This window comes from Pan paniscus, chromosome 13 (genome assembly GCF_029289425.2).
Source record: "Pan paniscus chromosome 13, NHGRI_mPanPan1-v2.0_pri, whole genome shotgun sequence".
NCBI classification, from domain to species: Eukaryota; Metazoa; Chordata; class Mammalia; order Primates; family Hominidae; genus Pan; species Pan paniscus.
In genome coordinates this window covers 98,213,661-98,236,017 of record NC_073262.2, presented here as the reverse complement: position 1 = coordinate 98,236,017, position 22,357 = coordinate 98,213,661, and the positions used below count along the sequence as shown (strand labels likewise).

The window sequence follows — 22,357 nt, the reverse complement described above, 5'->3', positions numbered from 1 at the left end:
ACTTATATAGAAGTATCTCTATGGTCACCACTCATCAACACAAATATTTATCTTTTTCCTCTCAACTTTGGCCTATAGAGTTTCTATTCCATCTTGAAATAAAACTGCTTCCAGCACGTGGGTGATGGGGCAAAATACTCATCTTAGAAGCTCCACTCTACCAGCCCTAAATGCTAGAGGGAAAGTCATAGACAAACTCGAACTATATTTTAATCTTCTAATATGAATGTTAAAAACTGGAAATTGAAAAGTCATTTGTATTTTTTCCTTAGATTAACCTTTTTTTTGGTTGAAGGGCTAATGTCCAGAACTTGGCTTGCCATGTTTGCACAGTCATTTGTCACTATTTTCATATCACTTTCAATTTATTTTGCACTACCAAGTGGCTACTTTTAACAGGTTCTGTGGCTTGAAATAATTTGATTTATCATGAAGCTTCTTAAACTTCATTTGGCATAAACTTTATTGGAAATGACTGTACTATGATATCAAACATTGAACAATGATGTGATAAAGAATATGCATTTTTACTATAAGTAAACAAACAACACAATTAAAAATAAGCTGACATTCCCAAAATGAACACACAGTTTAAAAGACTATCCTTAATCTTAATGAAAGAAATTAAGATCTCTGTAATAAAAAAATAAACTACTGGGCAAATAACTTGCTATGTACAGATTATTTTAACTAGTTTCCTAGATGATCTATATACAAAAATTGAAAAGGGACAGTGTTGGTTAGGCAGTGGCTCATGCCTGTAATCCCAGCACTTTGGGAGGCCGAGGCAGGAGGATTGCTTGAGCCCAGGTGTTCAAGACCAGCCAGAGAAACACAGTGAGACCCCATCTCTCTCTTTTTTTTTTTTTTTTTTTTTGAGACAGAGTCTTGCTCTGTCACCGAGGCTGGAGTGCAGTGGCACGATCTTGGCTCACTGCAACCTCCACCGCCTGAGTTCAAACAATTCTCATGCCTCAGCCTCCCAGGTAGCTGGCACTACCAGCGTGCACCACCACTTCCAGCTAATTTTTCGTATTTTAGTAGAGAGGGGGTTTCACCATGTTGTCCAGGCTGGTCTTGAACTCCTGAGCTCAGGCAATCCACCCACCTTGGCCTCCCAAAGTGCTTGGATTACAGGCATGAGCCATGGCGCCTGGCCTGAGACCCCACCTCTACAAAAAATTAGAAAAAGAAAAAAAGAAAAAAAAAGAAAAGGGAGAATGTCTAGGTAACTAGTTAATTTATTAATGTAATAGATTCTAGGGCTCAACAAAAAACTTGAATGTCTAATTACTCTGCATTTGAGGAAGCAAAATAAAGTAACAACAAAAGCAGAGACATTTAAGGAAATGAAATAAGGAATCAAAACATAAGAGTCAGCAATGGAGATGGCTTGTCATAGTGCACAAACCATAGTGAATACTTAAAGATACATTTTACTGTGTTTCTCAGCCTCCCTGAGATTCATTCAACAGTTTGGAGTCTTCATCAAGTTAAACAATAAACAAAGCAACAACAAAAAAACCTTTCAGAAAAATACTTAAAGTCAACCAAATTACCTACTGAACTTTGCCCTAAAATTTGCACTAGACACTATGATTTTATCACTTTTTAAAGGGATACAACAAAGTTTTTTAAAAGAATTTCCAGAGGGCATAAAGTATTTCCAAAAGTGAGGAAAAGAAGTCTATAATCATGTAAGCATTACTTATTTAGCCATTGCAAATTAAGATGATCAGATATCTCCATAAAATGGGAATTATTAATTTAAAGTTTTATACTAACATGCCTACACATTTTCCCATCCTCCCTCCCTCCTTTTCTCCTTCCCTCTCTTTCTCTCTCTTTTCTAAAATCTGGGGCTACAGAGGAGTGAGTTAGTTTGTTTGCTTGTTTGTTTTGAGACACAGTCTTGCTCTGTCTCCCAGGCTGGAGTGCAGTGGCGCAATCTCAGCTCACTGCAACCTCCGCCTCCTGGGTTCAAGCGATTCTCCTGCCTCAGCCTCCCGAGTAGCTGGGACTACAGGGGCATGCACAGAGATTTTTCATCTTCCTTTAAATTCTGGTGCCAAAGTAACCAAACCAACGTGGAGCAAGATTAGCTGGGAACATGTAAACCCTCTGCAGAATTTTATTTATGACAATTTCTACAGGGAGTGGCATGAAAAAAATTAAGAATCCACAGTGGAGATGTTCAAGGCATCTTCACGTGTAATAGCAATATTCATCAATAAAAAGATTCATCAACAGGGAAGGATATGTTGTGGTACATTCATGCCATGGAATACTACGAAACAAAATAACAAATTACTGACTCATGAAAGTACATAGTTTATGGTTCCATTCACATGAAGGTAATAGCAGAGTTTACCAGGGAGGAGTTATTGGTTGGGAAAGGGCCCCAGGAGCCTTCTGTGGGCTAAAAATGTGCTAGGTCTTGAGTTGAGTGAAGTATACAGGTATATCAATGCGTAAACATTCATTGAGGTATAATATGATTTGCACACTTTCCTGTATCTAGGTTGTTCCACAATTTAAAATTTCAATAATGAAATTAAAGGAAAATTCACAATAGAGGGAAAAAAGTCCAAGTTAGAAAGCAACCACCAAAATGCCAACAGGTTCAACAAAGTGGAATTCTCAAGAAAGAGAATTCCCACTTTAAAAAGTACAGAGAAATAACCCCCTTCCCCAGGGGTTGAAAGAATGAGCAACTTGTTTTTCTTTTAAAGTTCCTTCTCTCATTAGGCATAGGAGGGAAACTAAAGAATGGTAAAACACCCCCAAAACTAGGAGGTTTGGGAAACACTTAGGAATTGTTTGGTGTCTCCTCAGAAGCTGTAGGGGGTACTCCGATTTTCTTTTGAGGGAGATGGCTGCCGAGTGACCGAGAGGACAAAGAGGAAATCAATCATCTGGGTTTCAAGTAGAGAATTAAAGTTTGGCCTCAAGCTTACTTTCTATATTGCTCAACAAGAGGGAAGACTGTGGGCAGAAGTACCATCCAGGTATGAATGATGTACATTTGGTTGGACTTTCCTTTGTGTTCTTTCTGGGAAAAACCAACAGCTTGATCTGGTAGATCAGGAGTAGAAGGATGAGAAGCCCTAGTGTTTATTTCTAGTGAAACTCTTTTGATATCATTTATGTGCTCTTCTTTTTTAAAAAGCTATTGCAAAACAAATCCCTGCCTTCGTAGCCACTTTTCTTTTTTCCAGGTTTTTAGGCACACGATGAAGGCTTTTCTCCTATTCTCCCTCTGGGCACTCCCCAGCCGTGGGAGGTTATTTCAGACAGTAGAGGCTGTGGCTGGTGATGAATGTTTAGAAGGCTTCAGCTTGGGCCTTGAGCTTCATGATCTGGCATTCCTACCTCCCGTCTGAAATTTTAACACTAGCTCACTGTCTCATTCACCACTCAAAAGTGCTGCCAATTATAGCCTGGCTGCATTTATGAAATTGATTTAGAAATCCTAGACCAAAATGAATAGAGACAATAATGGACAATGCTAAACCTGAACATTTCATTTAAATAATATGCATGAGGGAAGAGAATTAAAAACTTAGGGCCTATGTATTAGGTGTTTTGTATACATTACTGCACTTAGCCCTCATGACACCTCTATAAGCTAAAAGTTAGTATCTTCATTTTATAAGTTGAAATCTCAGACTTCAGAGAACAAAAGCTGGCCACATATGTATGATGGCTCACGCCTGTAAGCCCAGAACTTTGGGAGGCTGAGGTGAATGGATCACTTGAGCCCAAGAATTCTAGACTAGCCTGCAACATGGCAAAAAACACATCTCTACAAAAACCACAAAAACTTAGCCAGATGTGGTGGCACACACCTGTAATGACAGCCACTGGAGAGGCTGAGGTGAGAGGACCACTTGAGCGCAGGAGATTGGGGCTGCAGTGAGCCAAGATCACACCACTGCACTCCAGCCTGGGTGACAGTGTGAGATCCTATCTTGAAAAATAAAATAAAAAATAAAGGAACAAAGGTACTAAGTGTGCACAGCTAGGTTTCAAGCTCAGATTCACCTAACTCCAAAACCATTTTATCTTACTGTTGCTCAGACAAAATTCTTACTCAACACACACAAAGCTAAATTGTTCTTTTATCCTATGACAGAACATACATGATATATTAAATCAGCTAAAATAGATGGTAACCTCCTTGAGGGCAAAGGTTGATTACTCTTCTTTTAGCATAGCATAGAGTGTGCCTCAATGTATTAGATGCATACTTCCAAATAGGTGCACATGGGATAGATGTTGATTTTTAAAATAAATTACAAACATACACACAATACATAAATTTTCTCAAAGCATGTATAAGCATCTACATCATTGTCCTTATGGATTCAAACATGCAAAAAAATAAAATTTACACATTTAAGACGATGCAGTAAAAAGTGAAGTCAGTGCAAAGGATGGTTAGAACGCCAAATGATAACATAACCAAAAGAATTTTTAAAGCTGGGTACTGAATTGCATTTGCTTGTCTTTAGCCTAAAAGCAAATTGGTTAATGTTTGTTATTCCACAATTAACAAGAAAGGAAGAATAAAGCCTTTCATGGCATAACTGATCCTAAATACAAAATCACTTCAAAAAACAAAAACAAAAACAAAAACGAAAACATGCAAATACAAGATGTTCTGCTTATACAAGATGAAACCTAAATGAGCAGACTAAAATCCAACTGTTAGTAAATTTATACCCTCATAACCAGTTCTTTACACCAAAAAATCCAAAAGCTGACTGAAAACTTTATTTACTGGGTTTCTCCCCCGTTTTATTTTCTTTGTGTGAAATAAAAGTTCTGAAAAAGATTTAAATTCTTAATGCCTTATTTTTTCATGAAAATTATAGTCTGAACTAGCTTATTTACTTTTAAATTCAATCATAATTTCTCACTCAGAGAACTGTACCTAGGCCTTTCGTTTCTGTATTGTCAATGATTCTTTGTAGTTAAAGACACGCAGATTTCCAAGGTGGTGTGCTTTGTTATTTTCTTCTTACTATTAAAATTCTGAGTTTGCCTGAAGGTAAGTAACTCAGAATTTTAAATTATTTCATAGAATAAAAATGGCTTCTTTCAATAATGAAGGCTTATTTGGCTTTCTGGTAGAATTATCCAGGTTTTCAAGTTTGTGGTGGTTGTATTCGTGCTTCAGAATTATCTAAGGATGAGTTTGGTTGTGATTCTAGTCTACTCATAAGTAGTTAATCTCCATCCCAATATATTTGGTTAAGTCCAGTTTTGAGATGATAAGAAAAAGAAAAACAACACCCAGTGTTTCTTTCTTTCAAGACCTTGTCTTCATTACTTTGTTCATGATATGTTATTGCAGTAAACAGACATTCCTGAAATGTTAATAATGTGTACCTATGCACTGTAATTTTTTTCCTCCATTATTCAAAAATGTTTCCTCTTATTGTTTACTTTTGTGATTCTCCTTTCAACATTTTTTAGAGTGGTCATTTTCTATCAAAAGGAATGTCTTATGTTGGCTAAATTTGGGGAGGGGGCATCTCTTTTCAATCATTTTGAGTTACTTTTGTATACAGCCTTTGGTCCACATTATACTTCTTAAACCAATCTGTTTGGGCACATAAATTTCCTTCTTGTTCCTGCTTCTCCATCTTTAATGCTTGTCATTGTCTCAGCATTCTCTCAGTTTTAAGTCACATTTTTTTTTTCTATTCCTTTGTATGAATCTACATATTTCTTCCTTTTAATTGGTAGCCACTTCATTCTGTTTTAAGGTCTTTAAAATTTACTTTTGGTCCCCATTGAGTCCCCTGTTGATGTCCATTTAGTAACACACCAAAGATTTACTGAATGGCACACTCCCTAAATATGACACTTCTGGTGTGTGGATGGAGGGCATGTCTGTCACTCTCAGAATGACTCCAGGATGACTGAAGACATTGTTACCCAAAAATCAACTACTAAAAGAAATGTCCAACTGTTTAACCAATAGTATATACTATACCATTTAACAAATGGTTAAAAAAAAAAAGAAAGAAACTTACCCTTTAAAGATTTCAGTAGATGATATAGGATCTTTACTTCTTTATTTCAATTCAATCCAACTCAGGTAACAATTATTGAAGCCTCTCAGGTCCAGGGGCTGTGGAGACCACAAATAGAAGGATAAGGCAAGTCCCTCCTCTTAAATTTGCATTCATTTAGATCAGCTAAGGCTTTCAAACACCAAACTTTATATAAAGTGTTTTCCTGGAAGGGTGTGTAGTAACTGTTTTCTCCAGCCAGTGAGGATCTTAGATTCCCCTACTTTTAAAGCTTCAGGTTGTTCTTCAGCTATTCCTTTTATGTTGAATATCCTCAGGGGATTATGCCCACTTTTATATTTAATGTATTTTAATTCAGCCTGGTAATGATCTATATATATGTATTCATGAGCTCATCTTTCCCTTAGGACTTACACAGGTAGCAGAAATTACATTGGCATTCTTTACTACTTCCTGGCAATTGTAAGTCTGACTTCATAAATACTTCTATTTCTGTGCTTGCATCTAAAAGTTTCAGAGACACTGTGATTACTTGATTACATAAATAAAACAAGGTCTTTTGGACTGATTTCTTTTACAACACCATGACTATAGCAAACTGGCAACACACACAATACAGAGTCTGGCTTTTCCTCTTCTTTAAATCATATCCCCACCCAACCAACCTCAACTTTTTTCTTTTTCTCCCTGTGAAAGATCCCTTTGAAATCTTGCAGGGTTTGTATCCTTTCTCATAGCATGCATTAATGCTCCTACCCTGAGTATAATATTTCATGCTCACTTTGTAGACCTTATTGGCCCTAGGACAAAAAATACATTTTGCATTTGAAGACAAAGAAAAGTATTTTTCTTCCCATTTCTTTCTTCTTTGGGCAAGGAAAGTGGGATGAGAGGGTGGGTGGGAGAGAAGTAATGCCCAAAAGAGAAACCAGTGAATCCTGATACAACCATATGCGGCATCTTCAAGGAAGGTATGGTCTGGAGGGATTCTTAATTGAAATGATATCAAATACCACCTCCTAACTCAAACAACTCAATAGCAAGAAAACAATTAACCCAATCAAAAAACCGGCAAAAGGACCTAAATACATTTCTCAAAAGAAAACAAGCAGATGGCCAACAGATACATAAAAAAATACTCAGCATCATTAATCCTCAGGGAAATGCAAATTAAAACCACAATAATATATCATCTCACACCTTTTAGAATTGCTATTATCAAAAAGATGAAAGGTAATAACTGTTGGCAAGGGTGTGGTGAAAAAGGAACCCTAGTGTGCTGATAGTGGAAATGTAAATGAATACAGCCACGATGGAAAACAGTATAGAGGTTCCTCTACACTGAAACTAGAATTACCATATGATTCAGCAATCCCACTACTGGGTGCATATTCAAAGAAAATGAAATCAGTATGTAAAAGAAGTATCTGCATTCCCATGTTCATTGCAGAATATATATATATATGTATAATATATAAATATACGTGTGTGTGTGTATATATATATATTGCATATATATTTTGAGACAGGGTCTCACTCTGTGACTCAGGGTAGAGTGCAGTAGCACAATCATGGTTGACTGCAGCCTTAACCTCCCCAGGCTCAGGCGATCCTCCTACCTCAGACTCCCCAGTAGCTGGGACTACAGGTGCCACCACACTCAGCTAATTTTTATATTTTTTGTAGAGACAGGGTTTGGTCATGTTGCCCAGGCTGGTCTAGAACTCCTGACCTCAAGCAATCCACCCGTCTCAGCCTCTCAAAGTGCTGGAATTACAGGTGTTAGCCACCACACCTGGCCAGTTAAATTCTAAGGTGAAAAAAAAAAAGAGAGAAACTTCTCAACTTGAAAGACTAAGCATTGTTCCCTGTTGAACTATATAACCAGACCCCCTGTGCCTTGCTTAGGGTAAGAAACAGCCTACATCTGTCTGGGGGCTGTAGTCACTATGCAGTGGCTCTTTGCCTGAAATATGGGGAGCGAGCACCAATGAAGAGAGCAAAATAAGGAAATGAATATGGAGGCCAAGATTTACTAGATTAGGTCACAGTCCAGAAAGACCAAATGTAGATGGGCCGTTAGAAGCCGGGTAAACAAGTTGGTCATAGGCATTTGCATTATGAATCTCTTGCCTCATATCACTTTGTTCAAAGTGAAGGCAATATAATGTTTAAGAATGCATTAATTCAGGGTCTGAAACCAAAGCACATATTTTACAAAGTAAACAAGACCTGAAGCGATAAAAGAGTGCATAATTTGGGGTCAGATAGATCTGGGTTTGAGTCTTGGCATTGACATTTATTGTGTTAGTTACATAACCACACACACAAACACCTCCCCTCCCATACCCTCCAAGACTGTTTCTTTATTTGTAAAATAGGATAATAATTAAACATATTTCATTGAGTACTTGTTGTGCAGGTTGGATGACTTAATGTATGTAAATGAAGTCCTTAGCACAGTGCCTGACATTCTCAGTGGATGGTAGCTAAAAACAAGCAATGAAACATCAATTGCTCAGCAACTCCTATCTGGAAAAAGGTGACAGGATTGAAGAAAGCCTGTGGCACGGGAAATCAAATAGACTCTATCCCTCTGAACAAGGGCTGTCACACGTCCTCTGTCCTCTTGTTATTTTAGATTCCCTTCATACTCCCCTGCCTTGCCATGGCCAGACGCTGCTAAAGACATTTCTTCATTTGACAAATGTCTAATAAGTGCCAACTCTGTGTCAAGTAGTCAGCTATGGGTTAGGGATATATTGGCGAACACCTCACAGAAATATTTGAAAAGATAGTTAATAAATAAGATAACCACACAAATACAAATAAGTGTCACTTGTAAGAAGAAAAAAAACCAGCTGGGCGCGGTGGCTCACGCCTGTAATCCCAGCACTTTGGGAGTCCAAGGCGGGCGGATCACGAGGTCAGGAGATCGAGACCATCCTGGCTAACACGGTGAAACCCCGTCTCTACTAAAAATACAAAAAATTAGCCGGGCATGGTGGCGGGCACCTGTAGTCCCAGCTACTCGGGAGGCTGAGGCAGGAGAATGGCATGAACCCAGGAGGCGGAGCTTGCAGTGAGCCGAGATAGCGCCACTGCACTCCGGCCTAGGCGAAAGAGATACCGTCTCAAAAAACAAACAAACAAACAAACAAAAAAAACCAGGATTCCTCTCTAGGTGGGTTGACAAAACAAGATCTCTGTGAGGAAGGGAAATTTAAGCTGAGACACACCAAAGATAAGAGTGGCCGTGGTTTTTCTCCACACGTTATGGCCTTTCTCTGAAGAGCTTGTGATAATCACCAGCCTTATCTGCCCTGTAACTTCCTTGTACTCCCTGGCTATCATTCTCTGGAATTAATGTCAAGAGGCATCAAGGACAAACTATTTACTAAACTAGAGTGACCCTGCGACCACACTCACAGATATAGCCACCAGGCAGCCACATGCATATTTGCACTGGCTATTACTACGTAAGCACGCCAGACAAGCCAAGTACCCTGGCATGAGTCTGTATTCTCCTGCCTATGGGGAAGGGTGGCTTTTTCTACTTCACACAGGTAGAGCTGGCCAGTGGCCCTGGACATCCTCAAAATAAAAGCACACTCAGAAACCAGTGACAGGTTTTAATTTTTTTTAAGAGATGAGGTTTCACTATGTTGCTTAGGCTGGTCTTGAACTCCTGGGCTCAAGTGATACTCCCGCCTCAGCCTCCCAAAGTGCTTGAGCACAGGGATTACAGGTATGAACCACAATGCCTGGCTGAGTTAAAGGTTTTCAAAAGAAGGCTGGCAGGTCAGGCGCAGTGGCTCACACCTGTAATCCCGATACTTTGGGAGGCTGAGGCAGGCGGATCACTCGAGGTCAGGGGTTCAAGACCAGCCTGGCCAACATGGTGAAACCTGGTTTCTACCCAAAATACAAAAATTACCCGGGTGTGGTGGGTAATCCCAGCTACTCGGGAGGCTGAGACAGGAGAATCACTTGAACCCGGGAGGCGGATGTTGCAGTGAGCCGAGATCACGCCATTGCACTCCAGCCTGGGAGACAGAGCGAGACTCCGTCTCAAAAAAAAAAAAAAAAAAAAAAGAGGCTGGCACTGAAGTGTCCTCCCAGGACAACCCAACATAATACCTAAGTATAAGAGTTATAGAGAACCCATAGTACTATAGCCATAGTACTATAGACTCGCACCATGATTTATAACCCCGTGTTTTTTTTGTTTTGTTTTGTTTTTGTTTTTTGAGATGGAGTCTCGCTCTTGTTGCCCAGGCTGGAGTGCAATGGCACGATCTCGGCTCACTGCAACCTCCGCCTCCCAGGCTCAAGTGATTCTCCTGCCTTAGCCTCCCAAGTAGGCTGGGATTACAGGCTCCCACCGCACACTCAGCTAATTTTTGTATTTTTAGTAGAGACAAGGTTTTACCATGTTGGCCAGGCTGGTCTCAAATTCCTGACCTCAGGTGATCTGCCTGCCTCGGCCTCCCAGAGTGCTGGGATTACAGGCGTGAGCTACTGCACCCGGCCTATAACCCCCCTTTTTTTTTTTTGCTTCAGGAAAAGTGTGTGTTTCCTCCTCTTGGCATCTTAAGGAAGACAGAGAGTCTGTGCTGGCTTTCTAGCTCAGTGGCACGGTGCGGGCACATCTGGCCAAGGGAGGGGCAGCCTGGGTGCCCCCTTGCCTGAGTCCTCACACAAGCCCTCACTTCTTCCAGCAAGGGCTCCTACAAGAGGTCTCTGTCTGGCACTGATGGTCCTCAAAACTATGACTAATGGTCTCCTTCTCAGGTTCTCAAAACTGAACGGTTCTTGTTAGATTTGGAATGATTCTCCTTCATACCAGAGCAGAATCATTCTTCCTGATTACATAAAACAAGGCACAAAGAAGCTCTTTGGGGTTGTAGTAAGTGGTGGGAGTAACAGGAGAAGAAATAGGAGAGAAATGTAGGTAACTATGAGCTAAAAACAACAGAATGTCAAGTGATTGTTGGCATACTCAGAGCAGTATCTAATTAAAATATTTCAGGAGGTAGAGGAAAGATTTTTATAGAGAATCAAGTTAAGTTAGTTTCAATAGGTTTAACAACAACAACAACAATCCACATATAATATTCTCTTGGCTAGCTGTCTTATATATTAAAATCTAGAATTATGCAGATACATTCTCAGGCTAAGACATGTTTTGGCCTAATTAAAAACATCTCAGACTAGCACACACACAGGACTCTATGATTTTAAAGATAGCACTTATACTTAAGGCAAGAACTAGTAAAACTGGCCAGACTTGATTTCTAGCAAGGTTTTCTTGGAGGAAGTTAAGAAAGATAAAGAAGAAAAAGGTCTCTTAGAGAATTGAAATGACAGCAGAGCTGGACATCAATAGTGTGCAAACTTGACATGGATTAATTTGGATGCACCAATTAAGAAAAATATAACCCTGGCCAGGTGCAGTGGCTCACACCTGTAATCCCAGCACTTTGGGAGGCCGAGGTGGGTGGATCATCTGAGGTCAGGAATTTGAGACCAGTCCGACCAACAAGGTGAAATCCCGTCTCTGCCCAAAATACAAAAATTAGCCAGGCGTGGTGGCACGTGACTGTAATCCCAGCTATTCGGGAGGTTGAGGCAGGAGAATCGCTTGAACCTGGGAGGTGGAGGTTGCAGTGAGCTGAGATCGCGCCACTGCACTCCAGCCTGGGCAATAAGAATGAGCGAGATTCCGTCTCAAAAAAAAAAAAGAAAAAAGAAAAATGTAACCCTCCTGCCACATTTGAAGACTGCACAAATTATAACTCTAGTTAATACGTTTTAAAATTCTAAATTAGTCACAATCCCAATCCAGAGATCCTGGTTTCTCTACCAAGCTAATATATTTATAGTAATTTCAAGGGTATTGTAAAAATCTCAGAATAAAATTAATATTGATTTGCCTGAATTTTAAAAAGAAATAAACATGAAATATAAGTTTGTGGGGGGATGGTGAGGTTACTCTAAAAAGACTGATAATCTCTATTGCAAGAACTACCATTTTTATTCCTGGGCCACAAACACGGCTGACAGCTCTTTTGCAGAGTTATGCAAAGAAACAAAAGCTTTGTAAAGAAAGAGTGCAATAAGAAATTTGCAATCATTCAAGAATGTACTTATGATATAAAAATTTCAGGGCCATGCAACCATAAAAAAGAATGAGATCCTGTCCTTTGCAGGGACATGGATGAAGCTGGAAACCATCATTCTCAGCAAACTAACACAGGAACAGAAAACCAAACACCGCATGTTCTCACTTATAAGTGGGAGTTGAACAATGACAACACATGGACACAGGGAGAAGAACATTACACAACAGGGCCTGTCAGTGGGTGGAGGGCAAAGGGAGGGATAGCATTAGGACAAATACCTAATGCATGCAGGGCTTAAAACCTAGATGACGGGTTGATAGGTGCAGCAAACCACCATGGCACGTGTATACCTATGTAACAAACTTGCATGTTCTGCACATGTATCCCGAAACTTAAAGTAAAAAAAAAAAAAAAAAATTCAGTGCCATCTCTCTCTTTTTTTTTTTTTCTGGTCTCAGTCCCTACCCATCCTCAGCTGTTTACCATGAAAACAAATTTGTACTGACTTGCCATATACAGATTTGAGGGCTTTTTCTCTGGTATGTTTTCTTTTGGAACAGTATTGAAAGGCAGCTATCTCTTGAAGTTTAAGTAATCAGAAATACAGTAAACGCTGCAGTGATAGACCTAGAAATGCAAACTACATGGCCTTTCAGCTTAATACTCATATGCAATTGCTTGGGAGCTAGTGTAGATACACTAGTTACCTTCGAATTATTCTTCAGCCAGCCTAATCTTTAGAATTCTGGGTGAGGGTGAAAATGAAAATCGTCACCATAATATAGATCATTCATTCACACAACAAATATTTGCAAAGAACCTACAGTTCTAGGTGCTTGGGATACAGCAGTGAACAAACTGTATCAATACTATCAAACAACTTGAACTAAATGACATATATAGAACACTCCATGCAAAAAATAACAATTCGCATTTTTTTAAACATAAATGGAACATTCAAGAAGTTACATCAAATTTTGGACTTAAACATATATCAATAAATTTGTAGGAATTTAAATTTTAAAAAAGATGTTCCTGGCCATAACGGAAGGAAATTATGGGGTTCAAGACATGTTAGCCCAAAATATGGTACCTCGACATTTGAGAAAACAGCAGAAGCAGGAAGCCTTCTCTTCCCATCACTCTTCTCCTCTGAGGCAGGTCATAAGACTCTCATTACAAGGGCCCTCTCTTGCTAAGTTCTCCCAGTTTATTAACATTAGTTCATACTCCTTTTGTCCTCCAATCATATTTTCCCAAAACTGTTCACTTTTCATCAAACCTAAGCATGAATATATACAGGTTTCCCTGTTTCCTTGTTTCCGTAATGAATGTACTCATGTCTCACAACATTTATATTGAATAAATGTGTATGCTTTTCTCGTTAATGTCTTTTATTTTATTTTATTTTTTGGAGATGGGGGTCTCCCTCTGTCACCCAGGCTGGACCGCAGTGGCACAATCATGGCTCACTGCAGCCTTGACCTCTTGGGCTCAAGCAATCCTCCCACCTCAGCCTCCTGAGTAGCTGGGACTATAGACATGCACCACCATGCATGGCTAATTTTTTTATTTTTTGTAGAGACAGGTTCTCACTATATAGCCCAGGCTGGATTCAAACTTCTGGGCTCAAGGGATCCTCTGCCTTGCCAACACACCTGGCTCTTAATGTCTTCTGTTATAGGGGTCTCAGCTATGAACCTAGCAGTGGATAAGAAATCTTTCCTTCTCCACAGAAACAAGGTATCAATAATTTTCAAGATACATGGAAAATCCTCAAATATTTGAATTAAGCAACGTACTTCTAAATAGCACATGGTAATAAGAAGAAAATACACTTATGTGAATACAAATTTAAAATACAACATATTGGGCCTGGTGTGGTCACTTACACCTGTAATCCCAGCACTTTTGGAGGCCGAGGTGGGTGGATCACTTGAGCCCAGGAGTTCGAGACAAGCCTGGGCAACATAGTGAAACTCCGCGTGGTGGCGGAAGCCTGTTGTCCCAGCTACTTGGGAGATGGAGGTAGGAGGATCAGTTACACCTGGGAAATCATGGCTGCAGTGAGCCGTGATCGCACCACTGCACTCCAGCGTAGGTGATAGAGCAAGTCCGTATCTCAAAAAAAAAAAAAAAAAAAAAAAGTTACGTTATGCTGCCAAAACAGTGTTTGGTGAGAAATTTATAACATTAAATGCTTATGTTAGAAGAGAAGAAAGGTTTAAAATGAATGCACTAAGCTTTCACATTAAGCAACTGGAACAAATTAAACTTAAGGTAAACAGAAGGATGAAAAAGGATAAAGAGTAGGAATTAATGAATCAGAAAATGGATCATAATAATAGAAGCTGAAAAAAAATTAGGAGCTATATACGTGACCAAAAACTTCAGTCTAATCAAGGGTAAAATTTGTTTGCAACATATTGCTAAATTGATTTCTCACTTGCTAAGAAAATCTATAAAATCCTATCATTTCTTTCAAAAGAGGATGTTTGAAAGCAGCAGCATATTCATATTTAAAATTGAAGTAACATAGTTACAAAAAAAATAAAATGGAAGAAGCAAACAGAAAAAAAGGAACAAATTTAAACACTTTATTAATTGGTAAAAACACTTAAGAGAATAAGAAAAATAAACCAAGAGAAATGATATTGTTCAAAAGTCAAAAAGAAAGACATATATAAATCAAGAGGAAAATAGCTTTAATCTCCTAATTAGGAGGCAGAAATAGAGAAAAAAATCCAACCAGATGGGCAGGGCTTTGAGGGCAGCCTTATTATTGGATTTGTGGCTGCCAAATAGTGTAGGCCATTTCCAGAAATTGGGTTCTATATTGTAAGAATTTAGTATCTAGAGATGTGACATTAATTAAATCTCAGTTTTTGCAACAAGCCCTATATTCAGAAGAGACTCCCTAGCTTCTGCAGAACACACTGCCAGCCAACATATTAATAGTTGAGGGGTATTTCTTCCATTTCAAGATGACAGCTGCATTCCTTTCTTTGGCAATTAGACTTTCAACTCTCTGGGGAATGAAGATTCTTTGCAGATTTGCAACAATTATCCTAACTTGCCTTGTACTACTTTACTGTTGCTTTGCACTGCCCCCGCTGATCTGCTGGTCAGTTCTGCTACTCATGCCTGATGAAGCTATTGTAAAAGATAGAAGAAACTGAGAAGCCCAGTGTGTTGACTTAGGACATTTCATTTTCTCTTTAAAAGCAGACATCCTTGTAATCTACGCCCTCGTACCATAACTTTCCCTTCTATTTCTGTAACTTGTTAAACGAAGGCACCATGTATTGAATGATTTTTCATACCAAATGATCTTGATAGATGCTCATTCCTGAAGCACCTGCTGTCTTAAATATTTAAGGGCAAAAGATTCTGAGAAGGTACGACCTTGGTAGAACGTCGTTCAAGCCTAATGAAAATGAGCACATTCTTGAAAATGCTACAGAGCATACACAGAAGTAAATAATTCCAATGCAATGAAATATTTCCCTCAGCAGTTTGTGAGGCAAGTGAGATTTCTGAAAAGCATTGCCAGCTTGTGGGGAATGGCACAGAGATGAAGATTGATCCTTTACCTGTATCTGCATCCAGTGGGACTGAACAGCCCACAGCACTTGTGGGCAACGAGTTTCAAAAGGGCTATGGGTGCAAGAGGTGGAGCCAAATGCAGGACTTCAAGAGACTGTTAAACTCACTTCCAGGAGCCTCATCTCACAGAACGACTGTGACGCTGATGCTGAAGCCATCAACTAACTCCACCATTACCAAAGTTGTTGCCCAAAGAATGCTTCAAAGGGGCTAAAGAACCAAGCCATCCAATATTTTGGCTAGGCTATATTGCTCAACTTAAATGTGTTCTAAGGTCATCGTTTGCATTCAGCTGAGTTGTCGTGACTAGTTTGTGTGAGGTTATAGCACATTCTTATAATTTCGTGTTGCCTCGACACCCATTTTGAGTATAAGTTGGGCTTTCTCATACCAGAAGCAAGACTTCCTCATCCTTGACAGTTTTCAGTTCTCTGTCTCTTCCCAGTTCCTCAGTGTGCTTGATCCAGATGTCTTATCGGCCTCTTGCTGTCCACCTCCCTATGGTAGAGCTAAATACAATCTGCTTGACTCACCCCACTGACCCCACACCCTGCATGGACTTCACAGATATGCCTCAATGACCATCTTAGTCCACAAGTGCCTCCGTGGAACTTGTGCCTGCTTGCTCTAGACTCATTGATTAGAACGCCGCACTGGAAACCTGCTCAGGTAACACCCTGGACCCCAAGAAAGGCTTTAGCCCTCTTGTCTTTTCTCTCCTTCTCTCTCGCTCCCCATCAAGCATGTGTGTCCTGGATGGGCCCCTACTTTGCATTTCCCCTTCCAGGCATGCAGCCCTCTTCTTTTCGGACCTGTAAGTAATAAACTGCTTCTGTTAGTTCATGTGTTTTGTTGAGTGGTCTCCTCTGTGTCTTACCTGGCTGACACAGCTGAACCTAACTTCTTTCCTGATCAGAGCTCTCCTAGAGATTGGCTTTCTTGCAAGATTAAACAGGACACAGGTCAGATGAGGGCCACAAATTTCTCTGCCAATATAAACAAGTTTCCTGTGAGAGGGACACCTGATCAGAGGTTGGACACTTAGACATTAGGCTGTCCACTATCATAAAGAAGTATCCTGTGAAAAGCACCCTGCAAACATCCACAACCACCTTCCCTGAAGCCCCATCAGCACAGGGCTAGAATTTATAGTCATTCTCCAGAGAGACACCTCAAGACCAAATTTGAAGAAAATATGAGATATGTCAATTAATTTGTTGTTCACAAGTTGTAAAATTGGCATAAATGTTTGAAGTTTACTTAATACATACACAAGGGTGGATTCATAGCTTTCCTTATATTCATTTGCATTCTACAACTCTGACTGTGAAATGAGGGATTTCAATACAGCTAGGAATTCCTGGAATTGTGTATAATCTCGGGCACACCCAAGCAAGCATTTACCCCCTACTAACATCACCCACTATGTGCATCAGCAAGATAATTGAGAAGCAGTCTGATAAAGCTGTCGTACTATTGTAAATTCAATTGTTCTGTTTTTTGTTTGTTTGTTTGTTTGTCTTTAAAAAAAAAAAGATTACCTAGGACCCAAGAAAAAGTACTGCACTCTTTAGGCTCTAATAGTGAGATAATAAACTTGACTAAATTAGAATTACAACTAGATTTTTAATTCAAAAGAGTATCTTTCCTCTGTTTAAAGGAAGCTGGTTATTATTTGCCCAGAAAGATATTCTTATGGCTTCTTCAGTTAATCAAAGATGAATTAAGTCTCAGGAGACACACATCTAAATGCTTCCTTCCTTTTGTCATTTTCCCAGAACATTCAACCTCAGACAGTTTGACAAATAAGGTCAGAACTTGAACTTGCACACACTGATCATTAATTCTTCTGAAAGAAAATCGCTAATTAAGTGACAGTATCTTTAGAGTTTACAAATAGTGGAAAATAAGGCATTTTGGTTTCTGATATGAAAAAGGACACCTATCAGCAAATGTCACTGGAAAGTTTTCCATTGTTTTTGGAAGAGATTACTCTTGTTTTCTCTTTCAGTATCTTATCTTCCTTCTTGTCAAACCTACCAACTCTGGTCTCTACCCTTTCAGTTTCTATATCAGGACAATGAACTTGCATAAGAATAGCTTTCATTAGTGGAGTATTAATGTTTTCTCTTTAGATAACTCAGGCTGTAACTTGACAATCAATAGCGGAAGTAATGATTTAGATCAGAGGTTGGCTAGCTTTTTCTCTAAAGGGTCAGCCTGACCTTTTAGAGAAAAGCTATATATATATATATATATATATATATATTTTTTTTTTTTTTTTTTGAGATGGAGTTTCACTCTTTGTTGCCCAGGCTGGAGTACAATGGCATGATCTCGGCTCACTGCAAACTCTGCCTCTCGGGTTCAAGCGATTCTCCTGCCTCAGCCTCCCGAGTAGCTGGGAATTACAGGCGCCTGCCACCATGCCCAGCTAATTTTTTTGTATTTTTAGTAGAGACAGGGTTTCACCACATTGGCCAGGGTGGTCTTGAACTCCTGACCTCAGGTGATCCGCCCGCCTTGGCCTCCCAAAGTGCTGGGATTACAGGTGTGAGCCACCGCGCCCGGCCCAGGTAATAAGTATTTAGGCTTTGCCAGCCATGTGGTCTCTGTGGCACCTACGCAACTCTGCCCTTGTCACACAAGCAGTCCTAGACAATGTGTAGACAAATGAGTGAGGCTGTGTTCCAATAAAACTCTACTTATAGCTGAAACTCAAATTCCATATAATTTTTATATGTCAGAAAATATCCTTTTGATTTTTTTCAACCACCGAAAAGTACACAAAACATTCTTAGCTTGCAAGTTGTAGAAAAACAGGCGATGACCGGATTTGGTATGTGGGAAGTAGTTTGCTTACGTTTGACTTAGAGTCACACTAACCTATACTTCACCCTGTAATTGCTGTAAAAAAAAAAGAAGAAAGAAAGAAAGAGAGAGAGAGAAAGAAAGAAAGGAAAGAAAGAAAAGAAAGAAAGAAAGAAAAAGAAAGAAAGAAAACCAATCAAAATGCCATAAACTAAGTCTAAATAATTAAATAGTAATTTGGGGTTTTCATATTTCACTGTATTACACTGTTTGTATTGGTCCTCAGGAATCCCCAGGAGACTGCTTGAATTGTGTCTTTTAAAAATTTTCCGTAAAGTACTAATCGTGAGAATCGTAAGGGAGTCTAAGAGGGCATAGTTGTCATGAAACTGGCCTGCCGCAAATATAAAATTTCCTTCAAGTTCTATGTTTTGTCTTAAATGTTGTTGTAAATTTTGCATTCTATTCCATAATATTTCCCCTCAAATTTTCTAGAAAAGCTAAAAAAAAAAAAAAAAATGCCTGTTTGTACAGATTCTTATGCTTACAGAGAGATGTGGTACTTTAATTTGAAAAGCCAAAGAGGCAAGCTTAGATAATAGCATAATCAAATAAAATTAAAAGGAAGGTAAAAATCTAGTTGCAGGGTCCTATGTATTTAGTTAAATAGCTTCTACCAGGAATAATTGTTCCTGGTAAACTGCTGCAATGACACCGTTTTTAAATGTAGCTTTTCTGTAAAAGAGGAAAAGAAGTATAATGCGATTAATATGTATAGAAACAATGACTTCAGAATGAAAAGAATATAGGAAAAGAGTAGGATCAAATGCACTGAATTGGAGTCTTCCATAAGTAACCAACAGGACAACAAAGAAGCTAATAGCAGATAGCTTCAATTCTAAAAGAATGTACATATTTTAATTACCAAATAGCTCCAATTGCTTTTGACTTTTAGGTTCTTTCTTTTAGCCCTGCAATTTGGTGTGAGTCTTCTCCTCCAGGCTTGGCAAGACTTACCGGTTGACTTTTTTCTGTTGTTTTTCACCCAAGACACCTACTTTTTCAAAAATTCAAACCAAAACCTTAAATCGGTTTTGATCCACTTCCAAAAGACTCTTCTGTTACTCGTGTGTGTGTGTGTGTGTGTGTGTGTGTGTTTGTAAGAGGGAGACAGGATCTCGCTATGTTTCCTGGGCTGGTCTCAAACCCCTGGGTTCAAGCTATACTTCTGCCTCAGCCTTCAGATTAGGTGGACTACAGATGTGCACCACTGTGCCCCACTTCTCACCCATTTGATGCAAGCAGTTGATATTCTCTTTTAAGAATGTATCCCGAAATTGTTCCCTAAAGCTCACAACAGTCTTGTACCCTGGTGAGTTACCATGGTAACCCTCAGATTAGCTTCTGGAAAACAGTAACAAGGGTTTTATCCTATTTCCATCACTACATTACACAGCCCCATCCTGCCCTTTGAATCCTAACATGAGATCAGTGCTAATTTTTCTGCTTCAACTTCTTTTCTTTGAAGAGGTGAGATTAGGGGAAGAGGTTAACCTCTCTCTCCTTGAAATGACTACAATCAAGGAAAGAAACTTTGCCAAAATCCTGGAGTCAGCATTTTGCTTTAAAGGGTAGTTTTGACTTGGCTTTTGAATTTTTTGTATTAAATACTTTTTCTTTTAACCCAATGGATGAGTAAGTTAAATCTAGGGTTATGTTTTACAATATTGGGCACTCTACCTTCACGGATTTACAAATGAAGCCACAACCCATTAACTTTGGAAGGTCGCTGTCTTAACTTGAGAAGAATTTGGAATCCGACTATATACATTGCTTTTCCACAAGCCTTTAGTGGCTAAAGGAAGCAAGGCAAAGCATAGCAGAGCTAGAATAAAGACTTTCCAGGTATAGTGGCTCACGTCTATAATCTTAGCACTTTGGGAGGAGGCACGAGGATCATTTGAGCCTAGGAGTTTGAGATCAGCATGGGCAACGCAGTGAGACCCCATCGCCACAAAAAAATAAAAATAAAGGCTGGGCGCAGTGTCCCACATCTGTAATCCCAGCACTCTGGGAGGTCAAGGCAGGCAGATCACCTGAGGTCGGGAGTTCGAGACCAGCCTGACCAACATGGAGAAACCCCCATCTCCACTAAAAGTACAAAATTAGCTGGGCATGGTGGCGCGTGCCTGTAATCCCAGCTTCTCGAGAGTCTGAGACAGGAGAATCGCTTGAACCGGGAGGTGGAGGTTGCAGTAAGCCAAGATTGCACCATTGCACGCCAGCCTGGGCAACAAGAGCGAGCCTCTGTCTCAAAAAAATCAATCAATAAATAAATAAAAATAAAAATAAAACAATTAGCCAGGCATGGTGGAGCACACCTGTGGTCTCAGCTACGCGCGAGGCTCAGCTGGGAGGCTAAGCTGGGAGGATCACTTGAGCCTAGGACGTTGAGGCTACAATGAGCTGTGACTGCACCACTGTACTCCAGCCTTGGTGACACAGTGAGACCCTGTCTCAAAACAAAAAACAAAAGACTGAACTTGCTGGCCCAGACAGAGGGCTTGTGGCTTTGCAGACTCTGAACCTTGATTCTTTCTGATTTAATCTTTCTACTTCGATCCAAAGGTCACTTCTTCTTAGCAGTTGCACAAGAGACACCATCCCACTTCCATGTCTAAAGTATAGGAAGAATAAGGAAAAACTGTGCTGGTTTGGTAGGTTGCCAAGCTTCCCTTTACTCTGAGGTGTTACTCCTTATGCACAGCCTTTGATGTCAGGGTTTCTGTTCAGGGGTTCCTTGACATCTGAGAGGCCTTGATCTTTGTCCTACACAATTCCAGAATATACCCTTATTTATAAACACTATTGGTTTCCTTTGGTTTTATTTGTACTCAAACCAGGTTTCCAGACAAAAGCAAAGTCATGCCCTTCTCCCTTCTCCCATCCCCTGATGTGCCAACTCTTTAGTTGGCATACCTAGAAGTGTGCTGAGTGGTTAAGGCATTTGGCCAAAGGATAGTGAGCCAGAAATAGTTCATCTGTAAGCCAGGGTTTAGCCTTAATTTATTATTTTCATAAGAAGAAAATAATATAATGCTAATGTTGGCTCCTTTGAAAGGCTTTTAGAATTAAGTACTACATACCATAAGGTCTGGGCAGCCTGCAAATATTCCATTTTATAGGTGTATATAGTAGTTTCTAAAATTTAGAGATTCAAACAGTGCAAAATACCTCTTGGTCTGCAAGTATTGCAGCTGCAATCAGGGACCTGCTAACAGCGGCCTGACATTACAGGTCATTGTTGTCCTTCAGGCCCTGTGTGTAGAGAGTGCTGTGTCTGAGGCTCACCTAGCCCTCTCTTTAGTTCTTGAAACCTCAATCTTAGAGTTTCACAGTAAATGATGGATTATTTATTTATATCAAAGTAATGCTTTGCGTACCTGAGGTACTTTTATGAGAAATTCTACCACATACAGCTTTATTTCTGGATACAATTTCCTAAACTATGAACATTTCAGTGTTGGCCATTGAGAAATGAGAAGAACTCCAGTTTGTGGTAATCAAAAAAGAGGAATATGGGAGATTGGGGATAGAAAACAGAGTTGAAGAGGATTAGCAAAGAGAAAAGAAGCTGAGAGGTGGACATTCCAGGTCTCTGAGATGCATGTGAATCGCATCCTAAGGAAAAAGGCAACTGAGACTTGAGTGGATAATCTAATATCTGAAGCCTCAGTGTGAGGTTAAGAAGGGAGTTTAAGACTAGATCAG

General features: G+C 39.6%; 1 protein-coding gene across 3 annotated transcripts in view; it reads right to left on the bottom strand.

The window, feature by feature from the left end:
- The window catches only part of SLC39A10 (solute carrier family 39 member 10), a 158,422-nt gene that overhangs the window by 121,958 nt on the left and 14,107 nt on the right, over positions 1 to 22,357 (bottom strand). For 2 of the 3 annotated variants that reach the window (XM_034954709.3, XM_008950632.4), the window contains exon 2: positions 6,045 to 6,142. The gene's annotated coding sequence lies outside the window, so the exon portion shown is untranslated. Of the gene's footprint in view, positions 1 to 6,044; positions 6,143 to 16,652; positions 16,762 to 22,357 lie in introns of all 3 variants that reach the window. The other variant, XM_055108911.1, reaches the window with a different exon arrangement.